The sequence below is a fragment of the Ochotona princeps genome, chromosome 18 (genome assembly GCF_030435755.1).
Source record: "Ochotona princeps isolate mOchPri1 chromosome 18, mOchPri1.hap1, whole genome shotgun sequence".
Lineage (NCBI taxonomy): Eukaryota > Metazoa > Chordata > Mammalia > Lagomorpha > Ochotonidae > Ochotona > Ochotona princeps.
This window is the reverse complement of record NC_080849.1, coordinates 29,745,404-29,756,872: the sequence shown is the minus strand read 5'-3', so window position 1 is coordinate 29,756,872 and position 11,469 is coordinate 29,745,404. Positions and strand designations below refer to the sequence as shown.

The 11,469-nt window shown below is 48.5% G+C and overlaps 1 long non-coding RNA gene across 1 annotated transcript in view; it reads right to left on the bottom strand.

Annotated features, from left to right (window-relative positions):
- Positions 1-475: 475 nt before the first annotated feature.
- LOC131482537 (uncharacterized) overlaps positions 476-11,469 on the bottom strand; it is a 119,913-nt gene continuing 108,919 nt past the window's right edge. Inside the window, exon 3 of the long non-coding RNA XR_009247077.1 lies at positions 476-1,038. This is a non-coding gene — a long non-coding RNA (uncharacterized LOC131482537). The remainder of the gene's footprint in view (positions 1,039-11,469) is intronic.

Genomic DNA, 11,469 nt, shown 5'->3' with positions numbered 1-11,469 from the left:
CCCTCTCTGCCTCCTCAGCCAATTGTGAAGCGGCTGTCACACACCAGGAGCAACAAGTGGTATAGGCACAGCACCAAGGGATTCTACAGCATCCTGAGCTGCAGTCTAGGAGCCAAGTGCCTGATTTCTCTGGCTCAAAGCCACCCCAAAGTTTGTTGTGCCCCAAGGGTCTTGCTCACCCCTTCAGCTGCTGCTCTGGCCTGTTCCTGTGACAGGGCCTAACAAGGTGTCCTACATACACACGTGACAGGACATCTGAGAGGCACTTTGGGTAGGGGCACCAAATGGCATAAGCTGCCATGATCCAGGAATGGTGCCAGTTTAAGGGTCTTTTGGCTTTTTTAGTCCCCCCCCACACACACACAATCTCCCAGTATATAAAGTACTAAGGGCTGGTATCAGTTTACCCCAACTACAGAGAGGACTTCAGTGGGAGTACTTCAACAGCTGGACTGGTATCTTCCAGGTCTGGCAGGTGCCATGGACAGTGTGGGTGTGTGCCTTTCTAGAAAATATACAGGGCCAGGGCCTACTGCCTGGAGCACAGGATAGGGCAGGGATGGGAGACAGGGTCCATGTCTTCGGGATTCTACAGGGGAAAAGGGTGAGTGGATTTCAGACAAGGGTTAGAACGCTAGGCGAGAGAAGCACAGTGATTATATCGTCATGTCAGGGGCTGCAGCAGCTTGGCTGAGGTGCCGAGGCCTTGGGAGGAACTGTGGGCTACAGAAGGCACTTGGCGCCAGGCCTGAGCCCTGCCTCCATCCCCTGTCTCCCACCTCCTTAACTTTTTCTCCTGCCAGGTCTCCTGTGCCGGAAAAATCTCTTCTGAGTCTAAACCTTGTTATTGAGAAGCAGAAGGGCAGACATATACACACAGTGGGGAAGACAGAGAGAGATCTGCTATCCACTAGTTCACTTACCTAATGCCCACAACAGCCAGGGCAGGACCAAGCCAAAGGCAGGAGCCCAGAACTGAATCCAGACCTCGCTTAGGGGTAGCAGAAACCAAATATGTGAGTCATCCTCTGGTGCATCCTAGGATATAAGCAGAAAGCTAGAATCAGAAATAGACCAGGACGTAAGCTTTGGCACTCTGCCATGGATGCAGGCTTCCCAAGTGGTATCTAAACCTCTGTCCCTCCAGGGTCACCTGTACCCAGTCATCTCCTGCCAAGCCCAAGCCGCTCTCCACACACACACAGCCACCTTCTCTTGTGCAGACCGCTGGCCTCCAGCTGCCCCTTTGTTCTCCACATTGCATCTAGGACAGTGCTTCTGAAAACCTGCACCAAAGCAGTTGGCTCCCTGGCTTAAAGCTCCCAGTGACTTTCTGAGAGTTGAGGCAGCAGCTCTGGGCGCTGGCCTCAAAAGCGCTGTGTCTCTGCTTCCTTCCTGCACTCACTCATGCTGTGTCCATTCTTGTGCCCTCCCCAGGGCTTATCTCTTCTGACTTAGGTCTCTTGTAGTTTCTGGTCTCCCCTTATTCTCTCTCTTTTTTTTTTTTTTTTTTTTTGAGATTTATTTATTTTCTTTGGAAAGGCAGATTTGCAGAGAGAGAAAGACAAAGAGAAAAGGCTTGCATCCACTTGTTCACTCCCTAAATAGCTGCAACAGCCGGAGATGAGCTGATCCAAAGTCAGGAGCCAGGAGATTCTTCTGAGTCTCCCACGTGGGTGTAGGGTTCCATTGTGTCATCTTCCATTGTTTTCCCAGGCCACAAGCAGGGAGCTGCATCAGAAGCGGAGAAGCTGGGACACGAACCAGCACCCATATGGGATGCAGTTCTTGGAGATAGAGGATTAGCCAGTTGAGCCACTGTGCCGGCTCCTGGTCTTCCCTTCTAAAATGCTCTTTCCCTAGCTTTCAATGTTCAGGGCTCAGCTTAAATCTCTCCTCCCTGGGGACAGTTTCCCTGATCACCCGGCTCACTTTCCCAGACATTTCTTGCTCTTGCCACCCCTGTTAGTCACCAGGACAGTCTGTGGGCTTCTTTGTATGTCTCAGATATGAGCACTGAGGACTGCCTTTGGTGCTGGAGACTGTCTCGCCCAGCTGGCCATCCTCAAGCCATCCCAGCATGGGGAAAAGGTACCACAAGTATTTGTTAAGAGACTTTGCTGCTTCATGAAGCGAGATGTGCAGGGAATAGGTCTGAACTGATTAAAACAGTGTCTTAGCAGTAAAGTCTCCCAGATGCGAAATATTTGCTAAGCAAGCCAACTGGAATACGGCAGCAGGCAGTTTGCTCCCCATAATGAATGCTTGTTTGGAGCAAAGAATCCTTTTGTAATGTAAATGATCCTTCTCCACCCCCTCCCAGCTCTTTGTTGTTCTTGTTGTTGAGGAGCATTTTCCACGGGTTCAAGCTATGCAAAACGCACGTGCGCATGCGTCTGGCGTTCTTTGGTGAATGTTCATGTCTTCCATTAGATCCTTAAAGGAGTGCAGTACCCCGAATGGGTCAGGAGACAGGGTTCTGACCTCCGCCCATCTCTCAGCACCCTTTGGCTGGGGCTCTTTCCGGGTGAGTGGATTCCCTGATGACTGTCTATTTTTAGACAGCGGTTCTTCATTAGCTGCAACTGCCAGCCAGCCAGCCTTAAACGAATCACCCGATTCACATGCTCCGTGAAAACCCCAACATGAAAAAGCCTAAACGTGCTTGCTAAGGCCAGGAGAGAAAATATTTTTCCGCCGCACTTCAAAGAGACTGAGAGCAACAAGTCTTTGGAGGAGGGAGAAAATCTTGCAGTGTGGCTCAAAGCCGGCAAGCCCTTAGACTTTTCTGGAAAAGAAGAAAGAGTGCTCTGGGATTCAAGCTGCCGCCAGGTCCTTAAGCGGGAAAGGAAGGATTTCTTCCCCCAGCACTGGCAGTGCAGAGTGGGTCTGGGGAAGGCACAGTCCCTTCAGCAGCATCCCTCAGGGCAAAGACCCAAGTTCCAGCCCCTTGCTTCTAGGGGTGAAATCCCACTCAACTCCCATCACCGTTCTGCCAACAGCTCAGGTGCCCCTGGAGTCAGAGTGACTCCAGCCACCATACTTGTTCCGTGGGAACCAGTGACACTTCCCTTCCTAGCCCCTAGGACTTTATGCCCATTTCCTCCCAGCACTGACTGCCTGAACCTGAGCAAGGAAGTGTGGGTGGGGCTTGTTGATATTTACTAGGCAATGGCCCCTAGGAGCAGCCCTGTCATTAAACATGCCAAGATTCCAGCTTTTCTGAGTGCCACTGATGTCAGGGAGAAGCATGACATCACAGCAGGACTGTGTTAGGAGGACTTAGTGACGATCTGAGTTCTCGGGATGTGAATCCTGTGGGAATCTCAACAACTGTTGTGGAATGCAAGACCATGCCAGATACAGGTGTAGAATGTGCTAAGGAGTCTTTATTAGTCAAGCTTGGCTAAGGCGCAGCCCATTACTCTAGCAGCCACCAGTGTGTTTCAAGTTGCACCCTCCTAATTACTAGCTGCAGGTACTATGCAACATTCATCTGGTGATAACAGAAATTAGCAAATGAAAAGTCACCGTGGCAATCCAGTCTGAATCGAAACCCCGAGAGGAAGAAATGGTCATTACTGTGAAATCTGTCCATTAAACTGAAGACCAATGTTCCCATTACCCCAGAAAAATAAATTATCCTAAGAGACATGCAGCGAACAACCTGGATACACATACAAAGCTGCAAACATTCACCTTTTTCCTGGATTCTCTGTCCATATTCCATTACTGCTAGGCCTCACTCTCCTGGAACTCTTGAAAGTACACAAATTAGAAATACTAACCATCTTAACATTTGCAGCTTTGCTGATTTGCCCAAGCAGTAAACAGAGGGTGAGGAATACAGACATACAGGGACCATGCTCAGGGGCTACCTGCCCTCAGAGTCTAGCTGCAGGAAGCTAGAGAGCAAGCAAGCCTAGAGTTGGAATGCAAGACTGCTGGAAGTGCATGATCAAGAGAGTGAGGCCCTCCCCAACCCAGGTCTTTTATGGGGGTTTGAGAAGGGAATGGTTGTACAAACACGCATACCGCCCCCACCCCCTTAGTTTCTAGGTGATAATAGGTAAAGTCATTTGACTCAGGTGGGCAGACTCACAGGTGGATTACCTAGGTGGGAGAGGTATAGCTTCCAAACTCATGTCCCTGAACTAACTGTGTAAGACTGTACAAGAACCTCACCTAGGCGCTGGGAAGAAGAAAATAGTACAGACTCTATAAGCCACAGTCCCTCCTATTAGCCACATAGGGGGCTCTGTCAGTTGCTTTTGGGGTTCAGATAGGGTCTTTATTTCAATACCATGCTTGCTTATGGGGCAGTCATGTTTTTAGCTTGGTATGTCCTGGCCATAGAGAGGCACCACCTGACACAGGTGTTCTATGACATTGTTTTGTTCAGCAGGAGACTCTCTGGGCCTGGTTGGGTCCCTCTTGGTGCCTCACTGCCCCTGAGCCCTCGGGGCTGCCCTGTGAGCTGTCAGCTCTCTCCTCTGCCAGCAATTAGCTCTCTCTGATTCAACCCCCTTTGCTTTGCTAGGCCAAGGCCCACTTAGATGTGACATCTCAATCTGTGCTTTCTTCCTTGGCTGTGGTCTCTGCCTCATCTTTTCATTTTCAGGAAGGACCTGTACCCTGCCCACCCCTGTGTCTTCACTGTCATTTTAGAGAACTTTGAAGAGAGAGCAGAGGTGAGGTTCTGCACCTCTGTGTGCGCGTTTGCCTGGGAGTTCTTTGGAGCCTCAGCCAACTTCCAGAAACCCACTTCCCAGTGAAGTCTTGTGTCCTTTGGAAGTGGAGGCCCACTTCTCACAGTCAGCACAAAGTATGGGAGTTATCAGCAAGGGCCACAGGCTGACTCTGGGATGAAGAAAGTTCCAGCTCTCTTATCGAATGAGAACTGTGTTTTTCACAGGCATTCTACTTTATCATCTGCTCGGCGCTGAGCCTGTAGCTTCCAGGGGAGTCTTGGGGATTCATTTGTTTTCCAAAGTGGATTTCCCATGCTGAGCAACTTTGTTCCTTTGTATGTGGAGCAGCAAAAAATATTTGTATCTTACAAACTGCCAAGGCAGCTAACAGACACGTGAATAAGAACCCTACTTCTCATCTGCGATCTTCAGTGTTTTTAATTAGCTAAGTGCACAGCTACCTGTCTCCTTCTGTAAAGTATCAATTATTAAAAGCCGCAGGGGAGAACGCCTGGTTAACACAGGGACATCCATGTGCTGTCTGCCTCAGCAACTTGGCTCTACCCAGTTGGACTCTGTGGAGAGATAATGGTAATATGACAAAAGAATCATCATTAGGCTGTAGCCCCACAGAGCTGGGACTGTTCCACTGCCATTGCGACGACACCTCTGTGCTCACATGGGGAGGCAGAGGACAGCCTGCGAGGGAGAGGAAGCAATGAAGTGGGATGTCTGACTCCAGGTCCAGGTCCCCAGCACCTATCATAGATTGGGTCCCACTTGTCACAGAGCAGGCAGCAGCAGGTACAGCAGCTGTGTGGAATTCTCTTGGTAAATCCCATTTATGACACCACTGAAAGCACATTATGGCTGCAGGTACAATTCTTTTGCTGGAGAGCTGTGTTTGCATGTAGTCTAGGCTTGGTTGCTAGCAGTGAATGTAGCCTCTGGAAAAGGAGGGTGTGAGGCTGGAGAGTAGCCCTTCCTATTACCAGTAGGTTCCAAGCCAAGATGGTTATCAGTGCCACCTACTGGATGTCTAGGCCAATCATTATGTACCCTAGTATATTTCATTTCTTAACAGTCCTACTGAACTTAAAGAAAGAGAGCCAGAGTCTGATAACATTTTTAACCATTAGAAGGAGATGCAACCTCCATCTGAACTCATGTCTGACTCAAAGTCCCCTCCTCCAGGAAGGCTTCCCTGACTTCACATGCCCTCAGTATACCCTGGGCCTGGTACATTGTAAGAACTGGGTGGGAACTTCTTCCACATTTGTCCCTGGTTCTGGCCCAAAGCAGCTTCTGGATGAATTTCTCCTGAACCCACACAATGCCAAGCCATGTCTCTTCCTCCTTGGTGGCTAAGTACAGTCATCTCTCCAACTTTGGTTCACACTTACAGCTACTTGGGATGAGAAATGGTTATGAGGAGCTACCTGTTGCCCATACAAAAAGAAACCTTAAAGTTAAGCACCTTAGGGGCTGATGCAATGGTGCACTGGGTTAAGCCACTGCCTGCCGTGCTGGCATCCAATAGTGGAGTACCAGTTCAAGTCCTGGCTCTCCATTCTAAACCAGCTCCCTGCTAACGTGCATGGGAAAACAACAGAAGATGTCCCAACTACATGGGCTTCCGATACCCAAGGGACAGACCTGGATGGAGTTCCAGGCTCTTGGCTTCAGCCTGGTGCAGCCCTGACCAGGTGACTGTTTAGGGAATGAACCAGTGGATGGAGGACTGAGCTTTCTCTCTTAGTCTGTCTTTCTAATACATACAAACAAATCTTTAGAAAACAGTGTTGAGCATTAAGGCTGAGCTATCATCTTTTTAAACAAACATAACGAAAGAGATGACCAAGAAGGAGTAGCTACACTCTTGCTGATGCCACTTGCCAGTAAGCAAAAGCAGAAAAGGACCAGGGATCTCATCAAAAAGCCCATCTCACCTCTCCAGGTCCCCATCCCATTCTCACCTGTTCACCTTGGTGTCCCTACCCAACACAGTCCCAGTGACCGTGGCTGTGGCGGCCTCCTTTACCACCCTTGCCACCCTTGGGATACACAGCTTCTCCTCATTCTCATTCAGGTGGCCTTGGTTTTTTTTTTTTCATGTGTGTTTCCATATCCTAATACTATTTTGCTTCTACAAGGGTTCAGACAACTGGCGATGAAACGTAGCAAAAGAACAGGTTCTCTGTGATAATACCATGCATGGCCTCGGGTGATGAAAGCAGACCCAGTAAATGAAAATTCCATTTTATGCTAAAATAAATCCTTTGCTTTAAAGGAGAATTGATTAAGTCCTGTCTCCACTGTTAACTTTGAAATACTGCTTACTCACCGCCCACCTACCCCACAGGCATGCTCTCAGCAGACAGGAGCAACCAGGAAGGCGGGCATAGGTGCTTTCTGCCACATCTGGCTAGGAAGCAAGAGCTGGTGGGTGGCAGGGAAAACACAGGACTCAGTGGCATGTCCCCTGAAGAGAGGGAAGGCCATGGGCACAGGGCACACCAAGAGGAACCCTTGGAAATGAAGGGGCAATGGAAGCCAGTGGGTAAAGTAAAAAACTCCTATTCTGACACTCAACTATTGAGCAGATCTCATGGCAGGCACTGGAGGTCAGTCTGAAAACTGGGAAGGTAGTCCTAGAACTTACAGTTGGAGGGTATTGTGTAAATATAATGGAACAACACAATTTGCCATGCTATCAGAAGCGAATTCTGAGTTGGGGGAGTAGCAGAAGGCTTCTATTAAAACACCAGAGAGAGAGAGAGAGAGAGAGAGAGAGAGAGAGAGAGAGAAGGCGGTTATAGAAAGAGACATAGAGGGGAGGTTTTTTCATCTGTTGCTTCACTCCCCAAATGACTGCAATGGCCGAGGCTGGGCTAAGCTGAAGCCAAAAGCCAGGAACCCCATCTGATACTCCCACATGGGTGGCCAGGGCCCAAGCACTTGGGTCATCTGCCGCCTTCCCAGCACATTAACAGGGCCCTGGATCAGAAGCGAGCAGCTGGGCTTGAACTGGTTCTCAGATATGGGGTGCTGGTATAATAACTGGTAGCTTCACCTGCTATGCCCCAACACCAGACCTCCATTTTTAATTTTATTGTGTCTTATCCTGTGCTCCTTTTGTGTTTCCATGTTTTCTGTAATGAACATCCAGAATTTCTTGAAGGAGAAAGCTATTTTTAAGGATATGATTTTATGGGGAAGGTAAGAAAAGGTGGTATTCCATGTAAGTATGAAATCATGAAACAGTGGCTTAAAATTAACTGCAAAAAAGGCCACTGCTCAAATGCAAGCTGTAAGCTTGTAACACTTCACTGTAGAAAAATATTTTGTGGCTTGTAGAAGTGTTGAGGCATTGGATGATAAGGACGTGGCCAGGATACCCAGGGATGGATGCCACAGGAGCCCCTGTACTGGCTGTTCCTCTTACCCCCAACAGTTTGTACCCAGGCCTCCTTTGCTCTGGTGTTGATCAGACTATCCAGTATAGGAAAGCAGCCCCCGCCCAGTCCCCTGTGCTTTCCCATGGGTCGTCTTCTCCTCCCTAGAACACGACGTGTGCAAGAGAGGTCAAAGTCATTTGTTCACTGCCACAACCCTTGAGCCTGCCACAACAGCAAAAATAGGCGCTCCTTAAGCCTCTGTAAAGGGAACAAGTTCATCAATGAATGAATTTACTGGGAGTTTCCAGTGGGTGGTCTGATATTTGTTTCTGACTCAGGATCCCAACAGCCTGGTGTCATTGCTCATGGCCTCCGTAAGGCTAATCAGCACCCTGGACTCTCCAAGCAGAGCAAAGGCTGTGCTTGCTCAGTCTCTGGTTAGCTCTTCTGTTCCTGAGCCACTGGAGTAAAGTGAGTAAAGTGAGATGTGAAGAAACCAGACTGCAGCTCCCAACGGCAACTCCCACGAGAAGGACCCAGAGTTCCTTAGGGAAATGGCTTGCTTCCCATATGAAAGGGAAGAGGAACTTGGGACACCTTACTGTGGCCACAAATAGTTTTTAGACTAGGATGGCCACGACGGGAAAAGGCCCAAAACCCCATGAAAAGGGATACTACTGCCCAAAGATGGGAGCCCTTGAGTGATGATGGTTGTGTTCCGTAACACATTGAACATATCAAAACCTATGAGTTTATATTGATACTAAAAAAACAAAATTCATCGGTCACCTTGGGAGTCTGCTAAAGCACAAATTGATTTTTGCAAAAATTGTTCACGGGAAGGGGAAGCATGGCCTATGTATCCAGTCTTCTTTTATAAACTGCATTTCAAGAAAACCACATAGAACACCATTCCAACTAATAAATGAAGAAGCAAAGAGATAGTTAGAAAATCATCATTTTGTAAATCTCCGGTGGAATAATGGATCCCAGTAGCAATAATTAATGGCTGCTAACAATTAAGGGGAAATCAATGGAAGATATTACAGTGGGTAGAACAGGATGAGAAAGTGATTAATGCCACCTAACATTACAGGAGGTGGGGGACCAGACAGACCTGTCTCTTGGGCCAATGCACTAGGAAGAACACAGCACCCCTTGGGAAATAAGCGTGTTCTCTCTCGCTAATCTTTTTTTCAAAGGTTTAGTTTATTTTTATTGCAAAGTCAGATAGATAGAGAGGAGGAGAGAGAGAGAGAAGATCTCCCATCTGATGATTCACTGTCCAAGTGAATGCAACGGCCGGTGCTGTGCCAATTTGAAGCCAAGAGCCAGGAGCTTCTTCAAGGTCTCCTATGCAGATGCAGGGTCCCAAGGCTTTGGGCCGTCCTCAACTGTTTTCCCAGGCTACAAGCAGGGAGCTGGATGGGAAATGGGGCCACTGGGATTAGAGTCGCTGCCCATATGGGATCCCAGTGTTTTCAAGGTGACCACTTTAACCACTAGGCCACCATGCCGGGCTAAGCTGATGCATACACCAGCAAGAGCTGGGACTGAGGGCAGGCTGGGCTGAGCCATGCTGCAACACCCACTAGTGAATGCCAAGACTGGTGGTGGGCCATCTCGGACTGGGCCATAGCTTCAGGACTAGGTGTATCTCATGTCAGGCTGGACCTCAGTATCCCCTGGCAGGTGTAAGATCCAGGCCTGGTAGAGGAACTGTGAGCACTCCCCTGCTGGGCTGCAGCTCTCTCTAGGGAGCATGAGCGCCAGGGTTGGGGGTGAACACAGTGGTCAAGGCAGCAGCACTTGTCAGTTTGTTGTGAGAGATGGGAATGAGGCAGAACTGACAGGCAGCCGCATTCACTGGTACGTGCATTGATTAGTGCAGATATTGGACTGAACCAGACCCTGCACCAGCAGGCACACATAAGAGTCAAGTGTAAAGTTATCGCAGGTGAGGATTTTAGAGGTACTCCCCACTAGATCACTAGACTCAAATTCTGGCCACAGGGAAAATAACAAGATATGTGGTTTGACCTTGGAGTATATGTATCAGGACTAGGCCTCATCAGTTGCTGATGCCTGCGCAGTGGACAGCATGCCAAGATGCTCTGGGGGACATGACAGTCAGGTCATCTAGGCCAGCAGAGGACATCAAGTGTCTCATCAAAGGATGGAAATCAGAATAGGATGGACAACTCTCCAGCAACTGTCTGTCTATGGATGTACTCTGAGGTAGACTCGGTTAGCCAATACACCATGAAGAGGTTTTCTCATTCCTGGTACAATGAAAACAACAATGTCTCAGAACTATCAAAACCACTAAAGTAACACCCTGGAAACACTTCCCCACAGTGGGGTCTCTAAGGTGTCATTAAATGACTGTTCCCAATCCCTGGGTGCTGATGTACTTTGACAGCAAAGAACTGAAACATTTGTGCCAACCCACCTTCCTTCATATCTGATACTCCCCACGTGAATTGGAGGCCGACATGGGTGTGCATCCTTGTCAACATTGTAAGCAATATTAAAAATAAAATTTTAAAAATTTAAAAATTTAAAAATGAAATGTTGATTTGAAAGGCAATGAGACAGAAAGGGTGAGCTCTTCCATCCACTGGCTCAATCCCCAAAGGCTTCCAACAGCCGGTGCTGGGCCAGGCTAAAACCAAGAGCCCAGAACTCCTAGTGGGTCTCCCACATGGGTAGCAGTGATCCAAGTACTTGAGCTACCATTGGGTGAATTCCAAGGCAGGAAGCTGAACTGGAAGCAGAGCAGCTGGGACTGGTACCAATACTCTGATGTGGGATGTAGGCATCCCAGGCTATGACTTTAACGTGCTGTGTCACAACACTGTCACTTCCATATGGTTTAATTTCTTTTTTTTTTTTTAAGATTTTATTATTATTGGAAATCCGGATATACAAAGAAGAGGAGAGAGGAAGATCTTCCATCCGATGTTTCACTCCCTAAGTGAGCTGCAACGGGCCAGTGCGCGCCGATCCAATGCCGGGAACCTGGAACTTCTTCCGGGTCTCCCACGCGGGTGCAGTGTCCCAAAGCTTTGGGCCGTCCTCGACTGCCTTCCCAGGCCACAAGCAGGGAGCTGGATGGGAAGTGGAGCTGCTGGGATTAGAACCGGCGCCCATATGGGATCCCGGGGCTTTCAAGGTGAGGACTTTAGCCATTAAGCCACGCCGCTGGGCCCCAAGTTTAATATTCTTGTACTGTTCTAGCCAACAGGAGAGAGGATTGGTTCTTCTATTTTTAAAAAACATATATTTTATTGTATTGGAAAGGTAGAGTGACAGAGAAAGAGACACAGAGAGAAATAGCTTTTATATGAAGGCTTACTCCCCAGATGCCTGGAACTCCA